Source organism: Aptenodytes forsteri, unplaced genomic scaffold (genome assembly GCF_000699145.1).
Source record: "Aptenodytes forsteri isolate BGI_AS27 unplaced genomic scaffold, ASM69914v1 Scaffold8, whole genome shotgun sequence".
In the NCBI taxonomy this organism is placed as follows: Eukaryota; Metazoa; Chordata; class Aves; order Sphenisciformes; family Spheniscidae; genus Aptenodytes; species Aptenodytes forsteri.
The window spans coordinates 4,017,412-4,029,694 of NW_008796218.1; the positions used below are offsets into that span (position 1 = coordinate 4,017,412).

Sequence of the window (12,283 nt, forward strand, 5' to 3'; positions counted from 1 at the left end):
TGTAATATTGGAGTACTTTACAGAAATTAATTCACTACTTATTTGGCAGCTTAGCCTGGGGGTTATGGTTTTTATTCATCAATACTATAGTCATGTTAGCACAATGTTTCCTGTTTCCTCTAGTGCTCTGTGCCTGTGCTGCAAAATACAAATTCAGAAGGGTGCAATGGTTAGTTTTAACATACATATTTTTAAAGTGGGGACGTGGGTACCACAGCACTGATGATTCTGTGTTGCGGCATGTTTACAGTTTGGAGGGAGGTACTATAAGGTCTTCAGTGTTGAGTTAATTACATACTGTGGTTAACACTTTCAGCTGAAATTACAGGAAAGAAATTATTGGAACCAACGTCCTGTTAAAGAGCTCTTCCATTCAGATGCCGGCCTCCATTGTGACAATCCAATGCCTGCTTCCATTTCTTCTACATTCTTGAGTTCTAACTAAAACCAGAATGCATATGCTGTAACTTTAAAATTCCATAACATACTTGGCATAGGTAGATTTTTGCCAAGAAGGCGGCAACGAATTATCAGTATAGGTGCTGAAACTCACACGAATGATTCTGGGCATTTATGGCTTTTGACATGTTGCGTTTGGGAATTTCTATTTTAATATGTTCATTTTGTGCAAGACATTTCCTTCTTACCGATTTATAAGAGGTTTGAATTTCTTGAGGAGATCCTATTAGTGATATATTGTCATAAATACTCTGTGCATCCTTGCTCAACAGACTTTGTTCAAGGAGTTTCAAAATGCAATCTAAATAGTTCGACTACTGGATCTAGTTTTAATTTGAAAAAGTAAATTTTGGCATTAGGATTTTCACTATAAAGGCTAAGTTCTCCCTGTGGATCTGTGCGATGGAAGAAGAAATTACTTCCAAAAGGCTGGCAATCTTGTGAATAACTCCAGTGATAAAAATATGTGGTCTGAGTGTCTGAATAGCAAAATGGAAGGAGGGTACAGCTCCATCAAAAAAAAGGATGAGAACATAAAACTTGGGTGTTGTTTCTGGGCACTCAGGACTCTATCAAGTCTGTGACCCACTGAGGTATATTTTGTTACATAAAAATTAGTAGTTAAAGGGCAGAAAACATAAGGCAACACAAACTATGGGTGCAGAAGCAGTACTCCTCAAAGGAGTGTTACTGATTCAGTGGAGTTAGTGTGTTCGTAGCAGCCACATGTAGCGTGAAGGGCATTGGTTTAGTCCTCAGGAATGTTACCACTGCATCCTTTTTGTATGCCAAAAGGAGCTGCAACATGAAGGTACCTTCTTTTTTGCAGAACCAGAGAGATCTCGCGGATATGCAGAGATCTTGCAATACCACCTAGATCTCTTATTTCCATAGCCTGCCTGTGTGTAGCTGTTGCAAGCACAGCAGTGGAAGCTGTGGCCAGCTGTCTGAAGTCTTACAACATCTGTTGCTGTCTGAAAGCCTGGTTCAGATTCCAGCCTATACACCAGGATTAGCCACGTTACTCATCATTCAGTCTACTCTCCTGTGTCATTCTCTGCATCTTCACCAAAACCTTCAAGGCTTTGTGCACTAATGGTTCTGCAATGGTACATTTACTGGTGACTAGAGAGTATGGTAAGAGGAATATTATGAACAAATTTAGTTTTGCTTTTCCACTGTATTTGCAGTGGTAATATTCATAGTACTCTGTGCAGAACTTCAGAATAAAAAGCCTCGTCATTCAGGTAGTATTTAGTGCCTTGGTTGCTATGCATTCATATCCATCACAGTGTCATAGTGTTTTTCAGTCACCTTCGTCTGATATTTGCCTCAAGATGAAGATCACAGGATAATTCAGGTTGAAAGGGACCTCAAGAGGTGTCTAGTCCAACCTCCTGCTTAGAGCAGGGTCAGCTGTGAGGTCTGACCAGGTTACTCAGGGCTTTATCCAGGTGGGTCTTGACAAACCTCCAAAGACACAAACAGCACAACCTCCCTCGGCAGTCTGTGCCACTGCTCATCTCTCCTAATGGTGAAAAAGGTTTTCCTTATGTCCACTTTGAAGCTTTCTTGTTTAAACTTTGCTCTTTACAGCAAAGCTTAGAAGAGCTACAAAGCTGGTTATTTAGGTGGTAACGTATGATAATTCTTTTAAAAACTGGTTGCCTTAGTGACCAACCATATGCAGCAACTTCTCTGCACTCCTTCCTGCCTTAGCTTTTTTCATTGATACCTCTAGGTATAACTTGGTCCAATCTCTCTTTTACTGTAAGATCTCTTTTCAGTGGATAAACCTCTTAGCTTGAATCCTGCAGTAACCATTTTGGTTTCCACTTAAAGTGTATGCTGTTAAATGTAAAAAGGTAAACATAAGTTCCAACAATGAACAACAGATGCTTAGCAACAAAACTCAGCTAGTGAGGGTGGTGCAGCTGGATGTTAGCATCTGAAGGGTGATTCTTTTCCTACTATGCTTCATGGTAAGGCTTCCTGTATTGGATTACACAGAAAATAAGTGTTTGTGTTTGGTCTGGGCTCATGACCTTTAGTTTTTGAGCCTCTTCTCTCTTTGTACTACTAAATGCTGATTTCATCGTTTGTTAGGGTTTTGTTGGTTTTTTTTTTTCCCCCCACTCATGGGACCGGATTGCAAAGGAAAGACTTAATTAGAAACGGAACCTGTCATCCCAAAGGTCTCCAATTTGAACCCAGCCAAGTAAATAATAGCCTGTATTTGTTACAGTTTGACAGTTACGTTCTCTGTGTTATGTGAATTGATGGTTCAAATCCACAAAGGTGTCCACAGGGCTAGGCCCATGGTTACTGGCACTACTTGATAGCTTTCTGGCAGCTTCAGGAATCATATGAGGCTTGGAATGGAAATGGCACTTGATCTATCTGCCCACTCCTGACATTCGCTCCTTTTGGGTCAGGGTCGAAGAAGGTTGGTGGGGTAATGTGAAGAGGCCTGCGTGGCCAGCAGAGTGTCTGTTCTGTGGATAAATGGAGCCCTTTCAGTTTCTGAGGCTGTCAACCTGGTGTGAGCAATAAATTTACTTGTGGGCAGAAAACAGAAAAGAAAGCAAGACTACCACGTCTGTGTTGAAAGGTCTCTTGTTCATCAGAAGGAAGCAATGTAGGAAATGGAGGCGGCAAGGTCTGAATAATTGTTTTTTCTGGGCTAGAAATGCAGTAACTTCTCTAGCAGATGAATGAAGAGTTTTGTCACTTCTTTCCCCCTAATTATCTTGAGTTCATTGTAGATATTTTCTGTGGCAAACCTTTTTTCTGTTTATCCAAGAGACATCACTGACCAAATAATCAATAAGCCTTTTTCTCCTTCATCTATTCAAGTATTAGACTGAGATTATTGAGTTAAAGAAGAGGGGGTCACCATCACAAATATTTTAGGACTATTGACAGTCTTTCTCTACTAGGTACTTGAGGAAAAAAAAATGCTCAAAGGTCTACTGATATTCTCTTAATGATTAATACTTTTGATGATACAGGTTTATAAATATGCTTTGTATACATTATAGAACTAAGGCACCCAAAACATTAGTACTGAGATGTCAGAATTAAAACTGATGTATTCTATGACAGAAGTATATACTCATCCCTTGCTTTTTTCCTCTTCATTCTTAAATTACGTCATGTTCCTTCTTTATTCTACCACAGTCTATAATTCTCCTGTCTTTTTAATTGATTTGGTTCATCCCTTAAATGGATACAAAACATTAAAAGCAAGAGATTTATTTACAAAATTGGACAAAAAAATCCAAATAGCACTTTCAAGTATTTCAAGCAAAAGTCTGAATTTGTGATTCTTTTTTTTTAAATATATATCTTACAAATTGTAACACTGTTATAAATTCTAAATCTGCTCTTACTCCTACATCCATCCTTACATTATATTGGCAGATATTGCAAGTAGTGAAACTAAAATGTAGAAGAAATTAAATAGAAAATTATTTGGCTTTTCAGACAGCATTGAGAAAAATTTTTAAGCAGCTATCATTTTTCCTATCACTTCAGTCATTGCAGCTTTTTTTAAAAAAAGTATTATTTAAAGTAATACTGGCATTTTATTCCGTGAAAAAATATTCATGTTTTGCACATTTTCAGTATAAAAGTGTCTTACATACTAAGTTACTGAAAATCAGATGGAAGTAGAAACATTATTTGCTACTTGACTAGCTGCTCTTTCTCTTGCAGCAAGATACAGAAGTGGATACACTTGCGTTTATGATATATTGCTCTCGCTAACTTCTGTCTTCATTTTGAGAACAACTCCAATTCTCTCATTTTCCTGGCCCCTGTGATGGCCAGTCTGACACTTCTTTTAACAGGCTTCTGCTGCAGTCACCGGCACTTCGTATCACACAGTCCCTGACTGGGGCCACCCAAGTGCCCTTTCTCACCTTATAGGCTTGATGTCCCAAACTCACCTGTCACTAAATTTATACTGCTTTTGCATTATTCCCTTTTGGTCACTGAGCCGTACTCTTCCCTGAGTCTGAATGGGCATGGTCTTTTCCTTAATTCTGTATCACAATGCTATGTTATTTTTCTGCATTATTTTAGCGAAGAATTCGATATTGGATTTGTGCCACTGGCAACCCTGACCTTACTGATGATTGAACATGCTGAAGACATTTTCAAAATCTATGAAATTATGCAGTAGAAATACGAGCTGTAGAATACATTACTTTTAGATCATATTTATTTGCTGAATGGATAGTGCAGAAGTGACTTTGCATTTTGCATTGGTTGATTTTAAAATCAACCTCTGCAAATAATAACTAAGTAGTCATATGGAGTTCATTTAGTTACTGTGGCAAGAGGTGTAAAGTGGGCAGAATGGATGTAAAACTGTTAGGCAAGGGTTCATCATAATATGGCAAAACCCTACGCATATTAATCTTCCACATACCTTGTTCTTAGAGAATAACTGATTCTTCCATTTCTTAGAGAACTTTATCTTGCCGAAATAATTTTATAGGGTACTAAAATTATCCTAACAGAAATGATTGTCAGAGTGCATTGGACTAATGCTTATGGTTATTAGTCTTTATTGTTAATGATAAAAAAGAAGTTAATATAGAAACTGTTAGAATAGCAGGAGAAATCCAGGGAAATTCAGCTTCGTCTTGAACCAAGCTAGGACTGGATAAGTGTTTGGCTGGAGCTGGGGAAGGCCTTGCAGTGTGACTTTCTTGGCCTCTGCCTGGCTCAGTCTGCTGTTTGTCAGCTGAGGAACATATCCCAAAGGGAAGGGGAAAGTCAGGGAGAAAACTGTCTGTGGCTCTTCCTTCCTTCAGCCCGAGTGCCCTTTCTGCCTGTCAGCTATTGTATGGGAGAGAAGTGGTGCCGATCCCATGTGAGTTAGAGCCTGAAATCAGTCTTTAAATCGATAATCTACAGGAAATTGGATGTTCTTTAAAATGCAACTGAGAAATAGATAGCAATGCTTTTGATAAACATTACTAAATTGTGGCCATTTTACATTTGTGCACGCACACACACACATGTACACCTGAGTATGTGCCTTGAACCATTTGTGAGCCCTTTGGAAATGTGTTAGTAATAACAAGATGATGGTAAAACAAGTGGCTTAAACAGGCAAACAGTAAGGTATGAGAATATGTATTGTATACACCTATAGTATAAGTGCTTACACAGATATGGGAACATGAATTAAACATCATGTACATAAAGAAATAGTAACTCTAGGGAGAGTATATGTGACACTGTTACAGTATTTGTTTAGCTATGGAAACGTCTGTATTTAAATTGGCAGAAGTTGCGCTGAAATCTCAAACAAGTAACCTAGTCAAGAGCAATAATCTAAAAGCAAGTAGAAGGACTGTAAAATAGCATGACTGTTTAGTTAACGTAGTTTTTAGTATAAATAGAGTTTCAAGTCAGCATGACTTGGACTAATGACCAGTACATTAAAAAAAAAATTAACGCTTCAAACTAACAGCATGTTAGCAGCTAATTCGTGCATTATTTCAGTATCATTCATAAATTACTTTTGAATCCTTTGACTTAAGAAAAAGAAAATCCCACAAATCCTACTTTTGGTCAAAGCATAAGACCATAATTAACTCGGCATGTGCTTTTGAATTAAGAACACAGTGTTCTGAGCTTTCTTAAAAAGCTTTTAAAAATGTTGGGGGAATACTTTCATAGAGCCTTATTGACTGAGCAGAGTTTTAAGATTTGTCACATATGAAGTGATGTTAATTAAATATTGTTATTTCTTTCTGTCAATCAAGTAAGGTTAAGCTTTTTTTCTTACTTGAACAAAAAGGGAGGTGAAACAGGTGAAAATATATAAAACAGCTGTGAGGAAAACAAGAGGAATAACATAGTAGGAATTTAATTAGTCGGAATTTATGGGGGATGCAGAAGTTTTAGGTGCTAATTCCAAAGCATTGCATTTTTTGCAGTCCTCATACCACTTGAATATTTTTGGACTTTTTGGCAATATAACATTTACCTAATGAATGTAGAAAATAAATGTAGTGGCAGAAGGCCAGTTTTTGATACATGCGTATGGTTTATTTAAAGTCATATTTGCAAACTGATGTTTAATATGGCTGGGGGGGGGACCTTCTTTTTATTAAACCAAAATGTCGTTAATCAGAATCCCATTTAATGCTGCTTCAGCTCTTTCGGATGCTATAGGCATATTTTTAAGACAAAATGAGTTATTTTTTGTATAAGGTATTCAAGTATTGCTGATAATGTCTCCCCAAACCATGAATTTTAAAATGATGCATGTTTATATCTCTTTACTTCTGTTAATGTGCATAAGCCTGTGGTTGTGTCATATGTGCAAGGACATCTTCAGGACCAGGTTTTCTAGAACTTTCCCTTTTGGAAGAAATGAAAATTGGAGTATAATTACATGACTTGAAATGCTGGTACTTAAATCCACCACCAAACATCATATGGTCTTCTATATAGCTATTACAATTGACAATTCTAAGGACAAAACCAAGAAGCAGCTACGGACATATATAATAACAGCTAAGCTATAATGTTTCATCAATGTATTAAGCTTGGACAGTGTATTATTGCCATAGGGCTCTATTAATACTGTCAGTATTGAAACCTTTGAAGGCGTGAAAAGCACCCAGGAAGAAATGCGGAGCTTGTTTTAGAGTTTCTTTTTGCTTTCTGCTTAATGGGGGAGAAAATTCTGCGTGAACAGAATTAAATTCATGTGGGGAATTCTGCCTCTAAATTTTTCGTTTCCAGGCTCTTCACGTTTTATTGTGGGTCTTTGGAAACAGTGTGGCCCATGGATGATCTAGAGTCATGAAAGGCTGCTTCAAAAATTTCAGTGCTTTTGAAATTGTGTAGATACTGAGGTAATATTTCATGGAATGAATCTCTTCTGTAACTCCACTCTGGAAAATTCAGAAGTCTGTACCAAATGATGTCTGTAGTTAGTTTTTTCACTTCGTCCTGGATAACTGAGGAAATACGGGAGCTTTGATGAACAAGAATGATTTTGCTTTATGATGTTCTTTGTTTAATTAAATAAATACCAGTTATTTAAAAAAACAAATATAATTTCCCCCAATTTTAAGACTACATGATTTAAAGCGACTTAATTTGCATTGGAAATAATCATGCTTTAAATAGCCAATATGTTTTTTATCATTTAGGTATATATTTTTTTTCTAGTACGGTATTTAGGTTTTCTTTTACAATTTCCCCCTCCTTGAAGATATTCGAAACTTGACTGAACAAGTACCTCAGCAACCTGAGCTGCTGTGAGCTGGAGGCAGGAGTTGATGACCTCCAGAGGTCCCTGCCAACCTACATGATTCTGTGGGGCTTCACCACCTTGACCAAACCTCACGGTCTGAACTGTTGAGCGTAAGACAACAAATGACTGTAGGTTGAATTAAAAAGCCAGGCTTTTAAAGTGAAGAGCTCTGATGGACTGGGTAGAAAAGGACACATAGAATGTACTGAGCACTTACACTTTACTTTGAATAAGGAAACAAAACATTTTGCTTATAATCAGCTTTTTGTTTATAGTAAGCTTCACTTTCTGGATCTTGTATACTCAAACAGATACAATTATGAAGTATTCTAGTTTCCTTATTTTATTAAAGAAAAATAACCAAAATATTACTATCCATGAGCATTTTTAAGGGCTCTGAATTTTGGAACTAGGATTTCTGCATGTCCTCTTTGGATTGGGAAATGATAACAGTACAAAGTGCAGCTTCTCTAGCACTTCAAATAATCTGGGAGAGCAGAAAGCTACTCAAACCTGAAGCAGTTTTGTTTAATAGTACAAGATATTACCAATTAGCAATTAAATTAATCGATTTGCCCTGCATTAGCTATTCATTTTGGTACTGACTGGTAAGCAACATATTCTGCATCTTTGAAAAGTCTGTTATACTTTGATCTGCAAATATTTTATTAACAGAGGCTATAAACCACAATGAGTGGCTCAGTTGTGGGTGGTTTTTTCATGCTTATTTTGATGATATAGCAGTATCTTGGGATGACATACTGTAGTGAGTGAGGATAAATATGTGTTGCCAAGGTCTAAACAGCAGCAATATGGAAGTAATTCAGCAGTCAGTTTCACTCAAAGTTTGAAATCTGTGCTGTATTAGAGGTATGCATAGAAGCTGTGTTAATTGCTAGCTTGTTTTCCATATGGTTCTGTTTTAATGGAGCACATTTGTTGCAGATGGTTGGAAAGTGGGTTGGACAGTGTCTAAACTGGCTATGACTAATTCTTACAGTGATTATACTATACTTTAATGTTTAACAGTCGTCTTTGTAAACTTCTTTCATTCACAGTTCCCTTGCCATTGAAATGTGGTCCAAGATAACTGAAAAGTGTTCTTCTTTATTTAAACTTGGCCTTAGAGAAGAGCAAGAGCATGGGGTGTGTAGTCATCTTTTCCCTGATTCAAATTCAAAACCACACCCCAAATTGGTTTCTTCAGATGGGTTATCTCCATCATTATTATGGTTTGCTGAGCGTATTTAGCTGAGGTAATGGACTCTAAGACGAGCCACTTGAAGAACTGAAGTGACCTTAACAAATGCTAAAACTGGCTTTGTTCACACCACAGTGCTTTCACCTCTTCATTGGTTTGCAACTGACTATAGCCATTTTGGATACTAATAGCCGTTTCTTGTTTGCAAGTTTTAATATTGCTAACTCAGACTTGAGGACACTAAATACTTGCATTATGTTGAGGTGAAACTGAAGGTACAAATGCAGCAACATTTTGTTGTAGATCAATTTAGTGATGACATGCATGACAAGAATCTTTCCTCTATTAGTCTGGTGTTTTAACAGTTCATCTATGAATTAATCCTAAATCCATAGAGGAAATTAAAATACAGAAGATTGTCGAGCAGTGATGTAGTCGATTCTTATAATAGGTTATTTGGGTCTCTTGTGACAAAGCTTGTATGACTGACTTTCCCTTTGCTGAAGACTACAGTGAATGTCATAGTCCAACTCCAGTCAATGGTTCTTAGAAAAGAAAAAAAGAGCGCTACGGTTCAGTGGGTTTCTCTACCATTTTTACTGTTGTTTTCTCACGTTGTCACTAAAATATTCTCTTTGTTATCTGAATGGGACATCTGCTGACTGGCCTAGCTCTGTTTACCTGATTGTGTGAAAAGTCTTGGTTAAATCTGTTAGGCCTTGGAGGCCCAGTAACCTGCTAAGTGCTATAGAGCCTGAAAGACATTATGTCCTTGGACTAACTTGTCTCTTCTACTTACAGCTGTGTGTGATAGATAAAACAAACTTACATATAAAAGACGGGGGTAAATGTAATTTTAATACACTTGTGGACATGTTAATGAGTAGCTGCATTTTTCTTATCCTAAAGTGTATAAAATCCATACGGAATAAGGTGTATTCTATAGTAGGGCAGAAAAATAAAACAGGCCAAGTTTAAAAGAAAGCCTTTTTCTCTGGCTATATCACAAACCTGCTCAATTGGAATTGATAATTTGTTTGAAGTGGTAGGAAATCCACTTACTATGGCTAACAACGTAGAATAATGCAGACCATTTGGCAGTTAGCACTAAGATGTCTAAACTACAGCTTTGATGCAATAATACTATAACTTGAAGATTTACCTAATTTATAATTTTTCTCAAAGCTTTCTCCTGCTCTGCGCCGCTGTTTGGTGTGGTGCTTTGTCTGCGCTAACTGAAGTTTGGTTTGAAACACGTTTACATTTGATTGGTGTTTTTAGATTTTGATAGCTGCTAGTTCCTCTCTACAGACGTAACCTTTTAAAATGTCAGTTTTAATGTACAAATTTTATGAGAATAAAAAGACTTTTTAAAACACTAATTTTAGACTCCTCTGCTGAGCTTGTAGTCAGCTGCTGTTGTTTCAGGCTGAGTCTTGGAAAATTAAGTCCGTGCTCACTATAATAAAATGTGTACTCTGGACTTCATGAGGAGAAAAAAATAGTTTCCTTTTAAATTCTTTTTCTGTAACTGTTGCACAACTGCGAAAGTAATCTTCTGTCCTTTTACTTGTTGATATTTACCCTCCTTCCTTCCTTCTTTCCATCCGTCCTTCTGTCTGTGTCTAACGTGCTGGATTTCCTGCAAGAGAGAATTCCTCTCCTCTTAGGTGACAGTCCTCCCTGAGAGGAGTAATGTCAGGTACATAAGATTTCATCTTGTGCTCTGTAACAGAAAAACCTTACAAATTAGATGTACAGTTTATCAAATATTTCATGTAAAGCATGGTTTAAAGAGTTTTTCCCTTGAAGGTGACACAACATTAAATTGCTGCTAAAAGATCTGATAATTTTCTGTAATCTTAATTGCTGCAGCTTTTCCTGTAATTTGTCATATTGTCTAGGTTGCTGTGTTATATACTCCATTACAGAGGTGACACTGAAATTCAAAAGGAATGGAAGCTTAAGCTTTTCCCCCCTTCCAATGTCCCTTGTTCTAAATCAGAAAAGCAACACTTGTTTTGGCTTCAGGGAGCTGTATGTTCAAGCTCACAGCTGGAGGTATGGTGCTGCAGTGATGGTCACCAGTGATGGGAAAGGGAGAGTATAATGAATTAAAAAACCCAGCAAAAACACCACCACATAAAAACCCCTCAGGATTAAAGGCAAGCACTTCATTCTTTTCTCTCTCAAAGCTCCCATATAAATTGTGCACACAGATGAAAGAATTAGAGAGGGGAATATGTTCAGATTTTAAATATCAACAAGATATATTTGGTTGTGATATTGCCTCATATGGAACTAGAAAGATTTTCTTTATCATCTTCCAGTTATGTTCCCTAAAATTGTGTCTCTTTGGTCATGATTCTTTTCAAAGAAGTAGCAGAGCTAAGCCTTTTCATTTAATTGTAGTAAAATTTTGCCCTAAAGTGGAATAAAAAATTATTTTTTTTTACTAGTTCATATAGAAAAACATATAAATGTAATAATATTTTAACTATAGTTTGTATAGATCTCTCCCATTTAAACGCTATGCAAATCTTTCATACTGCAGGGCAAACAACTGTGAGACTATAATGTGCGGTGTAGCAAGCATACACCATAAATTTGATAATCATACTTGTGAGTTCTTCATATTTCATACAAAGAATCGGGAAGAATAAAAATAGAAGAAAAAGAGCACACAATGGAATTATGAATATCAGTGTGTAAAAGAAATAGGAAAAGATTACCTTGATCTTCTGCAGTTGCCTGTGCTAAAACTATTATGCCGAATGCCAATCGGATGCTGTGAGTTATAGTGGAATATGGGAATATTATGGAATCAGAATTCCTTTCAGATGGAATTATTTTTGAAGCCCTATTATTTCCCCATGTGTTCTGGCTGATGAAATAAGGAAAGGACCCTTTTAATGGGGCAAGAGGAGACTTTACTGCTCAGCTTGTACATGTTATCCAGCTGGACTGATGGGCCACTGTTTAGAGAAACATGGGTGGGAGGCTATTTTAAAAGAAAATGAAAAAAACATTTGTTTAACTGCATGGCAACACAAATATTTTACCAAGTGAGGGCTGACTATGCATTTCAGTATGACAAAAGGTGCAGGCTTGAGGGGAAAAAATAAAGCAAAACACTATCTCCCTAGGACTTAGGATAATCACTCTATATGTGATTATCTTAAACCTCTGTATAAATTTATGTATTTAACTCTTTCATTTCTCGCATCCCTATTCTAATCTGAAGTAGTCCATCGGAGGGAAGTGGTCACCAATGTTTCCTATCAAATGCAGATGCTAGGCAGAAGTTCCTGGGTTTTTGTAGGGAGTCCCTGAGC

The 12,283-nt window shown here is 37.0% G+C and overlaps 1 protein-coding gene across 6 annotated transcripts in view; it reads left to right on the plus strand.

The window, feature by feature from the left end:
* The window catches only part of SOX6 (SRY-box 6), a 387,375-nt gene that overhangs the window by 87,691 nt on the left and 287,401 nt on the right, over positions 1 to 12,283 (plus strand). The window contains exon 1 of one of the 6 annotated variants that reach the window (XM_009288780.2): positions 1,500 to 1,580. The exons of the other annotated variants lie outside the window; for them this stretch is intronic. The gene's annotated coding sequence lies outside the window, so the exon portion shown is untranslated. Of the gene's footprint in view, positions 1 to 1,499; positions 1,581 to 12,283 lie in introns of those variants that run through there. 6 annotated transcript variants of the gene reach the window in all.